The following is a 6,924-nucleotide window of genomic DNA, read 5'->3' on the forward strand; positions in this document are numbered from 1 at the left end:
GTGGGGGGGTGGGTGGGGGGGGGGGGTGGGGTAGACTGGGTAGTAGGGTGTGTTGGCGCTGCGCTGTCTTAAAGGAGATGAGCCCACTTTGTGGGAAGCTTCACCTAGTACGTACTTAGGATTGCCTCACCGTGGTCTAGAAGGAATCTACTTTTCCGCATGCAAATTGGTCGGTTGTTGTCCCAAATACCATTGAAATTATGTACATATTATGGGACTATTTCAAGAATTATAATATATATATATATATATATATATAGTTATTGAAATAGTCAAATTAAAATTTCAAGAAGTGGGTGTTAGGCAAATTAATCTGAGGAAAGAAAGAGTTTTTGCTCACCAAATCTCTCATACCAAACAAGGTATTATGAAAGAAAAAATGAAAGAAGTAAAGAAGCAGTGATAATTTGAGTCTTTTTCCCCGACAAGAGATAGACAATGACACAACTCCTTTCCTAAGATTTAATTTTCTTGTTTTCTTTGATTCATTCCGCAGAGGTTAGGTACCACAAAATGGACTCACACACGTCTGTGTATATATTCACCAACTCAAATAGGGGTCACCTTTAGATTTTATCACAAGCTTTTAAAATTAATTATACATCAAATCACAACGACTTGCAGCAGTAAAGAGCATTACTGGTCAAATCTGCCACCTTCTTCATATAAAATTATTATATATAAATGATAATTATTGAGTATTAGCACATTTATGTGGACTTTTGGGATGTGGTAGTCTCATTTTTTTGGCTCTTATGGAAAGTAAAAATCTTGTGCACCAATTTGATATTTTTAAATCTAGGATAAATTACAATCATATTTTATGAGATTTGACATAATTACGAATATCTTTTTTGTTATTTGAAAAATTATCATACCTCATTGATTTTAATAGTCATCTAACAATTAGCCCAATCATTAAGATTCCATTCGTTTTTCGTGGTGAACTGGCCGAAATGCCCTTGCGGGTTAAAAAATTTTAATTTTATTTATTTTTAAATTTTTTTTATGGACTAAGTGGGTAATCTTTTCACAATTTTTAAAATTTTTCTATCCATCCCATTCCATTTGTTTATAAGTTTTTCATTTTCTTAAAAAAAAAATAAAAAATATAGTAAGGGTAAAGTTGACAATCTTATACCTCCATCTAAAAATTACATAATTTCATCAAATATCAGGGAGTATTTGTAATTTTTCAAACAATAACGAGTATTTGTAATTATGTTAAACCTCATGGAAAATCGTTGTAACTTACCCTTAAATTATGTTGTGGTAGTTAAATGTGCCCCATCTGTAACAAATTGATTTATTTAATTTAATTTAATATAAAATATTTAGATTAAAAAGTGCAAAAATTCAAGTTTTATATATAACGTGTACATATTAAAAGAAATTACAAAATTAACATTATATGAAGCAGCATAAAATAGGTCAAGGGAGGAAGAATTAATGCCAGATTTGAAAATTTAAATTAAATTAGTTTGAGATTAGAGTTTCAGTCATTTATATATTTAAATGTCCAATTAATTAATTAATTCATTAATTGTGGGATGTACATTGACTCTGGTCTCCCCACAGTCCTGCACAAAATGTCTCGATATACTACTAAATTTATATGTATTAGCACCATACATAAAAGGGATAATTACATTTACACCCCCCATTTATTATCCTTTTACACAAACTATTCTTGTCTTTTGAAAAATTACAAAAACTATACCTAATAGCCTTTAAAGCCCAAAAAAACCTGTGTTGACTAGGTCAACCCTTAAAATAAATTTTTAAAGACAAAAATGCCCTTGAATTTTAAAAGTTGTCAGGGGTGGTTTTTATAATTTTTCAAAAGACATGAATGGTTTGTATAAAATGACAATAAATAAGGGGTGTAAATATAATTATCTTATATAAATATATATATATACATGTAGTCTAAATGGACCCATTATTACTTTTTATAACATATAGATACGATCATACGATTCATTACATTATTCAATAACTAAGAAAAACTATAGGCAATATTGAATCAAATTTCAAATTAAAAAAAAGCTTTTACATACAGAGCAAAAAAAACATAAATAATTATAAAAATAGATATATACTCATATTTAGAGTACTCGAACTTATAACCAAAATTTTAATTTTACCATTTAATTAACACTTCATTAAGAATGTTGATTAAAATTAATAAAAAATTATAGATTTTAGCTATTTCCTAGGTCTGACCAACCTTAAGAATTGAGTTGGAGACAATCAATCTTCTTAAAACTAAGCCAATATTTCTTGGATGTCTACACATTGAATATTCATGCCGATCACATTCACAACAAATATAAGTTTGTTCACCTTTTACGACAAGTATGGTATCTTCATACTTAGCATCACAACAAAAGATAGATACTGATGCAGAAATCACAGCCACAAGTAAAAAGTTGCAGCGTATACTAATTAATTATGGGTGCACAATGACTGTCAAACGTTATTCTGCAAATAAGGCCAAAACATTAACTACAACTCAGAATTTTGACAAATATTTTTGTGATGGGTAAAACCGCGATTAATGTTGATTAATCGTGGTCAAAATTTAAATTTTTGCATCAATTATATTTAGAGGAAAAACGTATTTGTTTGTATTGTTTAATCTATTTTCCAATAATGGTGGTTGATTGATCCAAAATATTAGTGAAAACGAAGCCAATTTGGGACAACATTCAAGAAAGCGGAATCCCAAACCTCAAAATGTTGCATTGTATTAGACCAACATAGGCACTATACAAACACATTTGGTGCATCCCAAATCCCAAGTTGTATTATACATCTCCGCCTTCTTCTTAAAAGATCAATATGATAAGTTATGACAATGCCTAAATTAAATAAAACTTGATAAATTGGTAAGATGTACCGATGGAGAGTTCTGACACTCGTCCTTATTTTTATGTCATGATGTGCATTAACGGCTGATCATGATTTCACGATAAAACTCTATTAGCCCACATCAGTGTTTCATCTCATGCGTACGAACAAGATGAGATTGTGAACCAATCTTTAGTCATGTTGCTAATTTTAAAATATTTGTGGGGGTATGAAGTATATTTCTCAAATCTCATGTAAGATTATTCTCAGTATAAAAGTCAAAATTTTATATATGTCAAATGAGAAATGGTAACGACCCTTTTGAAATTACCATAATAAATCAATGAAAAATTGGCCACACAAATATATATATATATATATGTAATGCAACAGTCAAATTCTTATTAAACTTCACAATTAAATTATTAATGAAATAATAGAAAATTATATTTTTTGCAGACACATAAATTAAAATACAAGTACCGTTTCTACGGACGTAATACCAGTCAAAATTAAGTATAATTCACAAAAACCGACAACAGTCCCGAAAAACATCACCAAATGTATGTTGTGGAGAAGTTTGAAAATTCAAATAATACAAAGGAGTTCCTTTATTGTGATTACATGGCAACGTTAGTTGTATGATTAGGCACCAACTTTTTGTCCTACGGCAGTAGACTTTTTAGTAACAATAATAGAGAAAGAAAGGGAGTCGAAGGTTTTATGGGAAACGCGTCTTACGCTATTAATTACGAAAACCAGGTTGTTTTTTTTATGAATGAATACAAATAAATGTCTGAATTCTTGAATCCTCAATACCTTCTCTCTCATCTCATTCATACCCACACCACACTTCTCAAACTCAAAGGACCTTTTTCTTCTTCCCAATTCATTTCGTTTCAATTTCTTTCCTCTTTTCTATGTTATCAGTTCCATTTTTTATTTCTTTTTTTTCGAGATTAGTACATTTTTATTCAGACGACGACGAATATTCGAAATGAAGGTATGTCCCCATCTCTATCTCGCTCTCGTACACACCACGCGTAAGTGTTACGTGTTTTATTTTTCAAGATAATTAAAAAATATTTTGCCTCTGGAAATATGATTTTTTTGTACTTTGTCATCTAACTTTTTTATTTTTATTTCAATTTACCATATTAATTATACGTGTTTTACAAGTTACCACTTCAATCATTTTTCGGTGAAATTTTCTACTGAAAAACTTTCACATACAATTCCCATATTCAAGAATCTTCCTTATCTGAGAAATCATCATGGATTTGTTAAATTTCATATTGACTTTCATTTTTTGTTGTAAAAACATGATGAATTCCTCAAAAAATGAATCAATTTTGAGATTTTGTTATGGAAATCACACATGTGCGCTGTATGTGACCATTTTTTCTAAAAATTCTATCAAAAAGTGGTTTGAGGTGATAACTTACAAAAGTCGTGTAATTGGTATATAAGTTAAAATAAAATAAAATAAAATGACAAAAATCTAAAAACGGCTATAATTCAAATGATAAAATATTTTTTACCCTTCTTTTTATGTCTCATTGTGTTGTAAATATATGTCTTTTGTGTGGTCTTAAGCAATTTTTTTCCTTTTCTTTTATGTTGTTTTATTTACAAATAAACTTTTGCAAACACAAATTAAATAACTTTTTTTCCAAAATTAAATGGCCCATCGTAATTACTTTCGATTTTGAAATTATGAAAAAAAACAGTGTTTGTTTTCTTATTATAATTATTTGAGTAGTTAGTGAAATAGCAGATAGACCCTAATTATTACACATGATTATGAAATTAAATAATGCAATAAATTTTCAAAGATTCTTCTGCAAATACAATAATATCATTTATGTGTTTTGAGTGTTTTTTTCTTTTTTTTAAAAAAACACATACCATATGTTATTTTCCTTGCCTTTTTGTATTAAACATAAATTTACATAACCTTTTTTTTTTGGGTTTTGTGCAAAAACATGTTGTCCACCATAATCATTATTGATTTTGAATTTTTAAAAATATTTTTATTTATTATAATTGTTCGAATTTAATGTAAATATAAGACAGGTCAGGATTATTATGTAGAAATTAGGATAAATGAAACAGATTGCATGGGATTAATCAGAATCCTTTTATGTATTATGTGATTAATGTTAGTACAATTTATTGTGAAACAGATTGGGTGTCTGTGTATGTATATATGAAACAAGTTGTTGAAGGTAAAACAAATTCAGACAAGCCATGAAAGGTTGATAGATGCCATTGAGCAAAATGGTAAGTTTTTTTTTTTAATTATTTTATAAGCTGTTTTTTGTTTTTTGGCTAAAAAGATTGTGGGGGTGAAGACTGAAGTCACCCAAACAGTATTATTAATTACACCGTAGAAAAAGGGGGGGAGGGGGGGGGGGGGAAAGGATGTAGACGTACTAAGACGGGGTAGCCGCCTCATCCCGGCGGAGCCACCGTAGGATTTTCTGTTCAAAACCGGTAAGCCTCGTTCTCTATCACATTTTCATGAAACGGATTCAGACACCATGCATGCATTCGAGGTTTTTCATCAATGGGATGTGTAGGTCTTTTGATTTAGCGTATTTTGCGATTGGAATCACGTGCAGCTTTGGAGCGAAAATTTTGTGTATGTTTTTAGTAGGATCATCACGGAAATGTTGGGGTTATGATTGGAAACTTGCTGGAGTATGATGTGCCGATGGAGTAAGTGAGTGGATAACTGTTAGTTTATAGGTTTTGTTATGCGCCTTTCGATTTATAACCTTGTTTGCTTCAGTACACATGATTCACATGCGTATGCAGCTTTATATTGGTGTATTTGAAGATACTCTGCAAATTTATTGTTGTTGGGTTAATTAGCTGAGGTTCTTTTAGCAAGGCCTCAAGTTTCATCTTCTGGTGCAACCTTTATACCCTTATTTCCTCTCCGGGAGGGGTGGGTGGGTGGGTGGGCAGGTAGCAGAAAGCTATCTCTATTCATTTGACAAATATGAAGTTTTTTCAAGAATTCAAATGGTCTTATCTAGCAATTAGATTTGGGCAATTGGTGCTTTTCAACAGTCCAGCTGAGCAATTACATCCCCTTGAGCTTAAAGTAACTTCAGTTTGTTGCTTTCACTGCAAAAGTACATACGCATGCACAGGGTGTAACTGTTATTCCATTGATTTTTGATTAGTGTCTTAGTAATATGGAGTTTGTAGATTTTCACTAGTCACGGACAGACTTAAGAAATGTTAGTAGACCACAGAGAAGCTCTATGATTCGAGAAATCAAAATACCTATTGATTCTTATTATTGACCATTTAAAGTTGATAACGTAATTATCAATCTCTTCATTCAGAGTGATAGGCAGTCAAAGAACTATGATGAAGCAACAAAGGTATTCTCATTTCAAGTTGATGAAAGAACAAGATCCAAGAGAGGGGCCTGCTATGAGACCATTGCAGAAGCACAGAGAATTTCTTCCAGCTCTCAGAATGCGGAAGCAACAAAAACAAGTAATAGTTTGGGTATTTCAGCTCCAATTGCTCACAGGAAACGTAAGACAACTGTGGGAAAGTTGCAGGGTTATGCTTCAAGCTGTAAGAATGTCATTGAGATTGGCTTGGATGAACAATCAGTTCCTCATGATTGTCAAAGAAAAAAGACAAGGAGAATTCAATTAAAACCCACACTAAGAGGTACTTTCCTGAAAAATATTATTGGTGCATATTTAAAGCATTACCGCAAATTTTGTTGCAACTGATTGTTTATTCATGAAAGTATCTTCTTTCGCGAGTTCCTTTAATTTATTTCTCTCTTTTGTTTGGGTTAGAAATTTGTTTCTTAGGAAGTTTATCCTTTCTTCTCATACTTGAGTTTGCTTTTTGTGTTATGTGAATGGACGTTCTCTAGTTGGAGAAAATGTGTCTGGAGCCTTTCTGGAAAAGGAAATCAGAGTATTTAAAATTCCTGAAGTGGGTAAAAGGGTATTTACAATCCCCTTATTTCTAGAAGTCCTTTTGCATCGCTATCGATGCCGATTTGACTGTGCATCTTTAAGCCCCAGTTAG

Source organism: Sesamum indicum, linkage group LG1 (genome assembly GCF_000512975.1).
Source record: "Sesamum indicum cultivar Zhongzhi No. 13 linkage group LG1, S_indicum_v1.0, whole genome shotgun sequence".
NCBI classification, from domain to species: Eukaryota; Viridiplantae; Streptophyta; class Magnoliopsida; order Lamiales; family Pedaliaceae; genus Sesamum; species Sesamum indicum.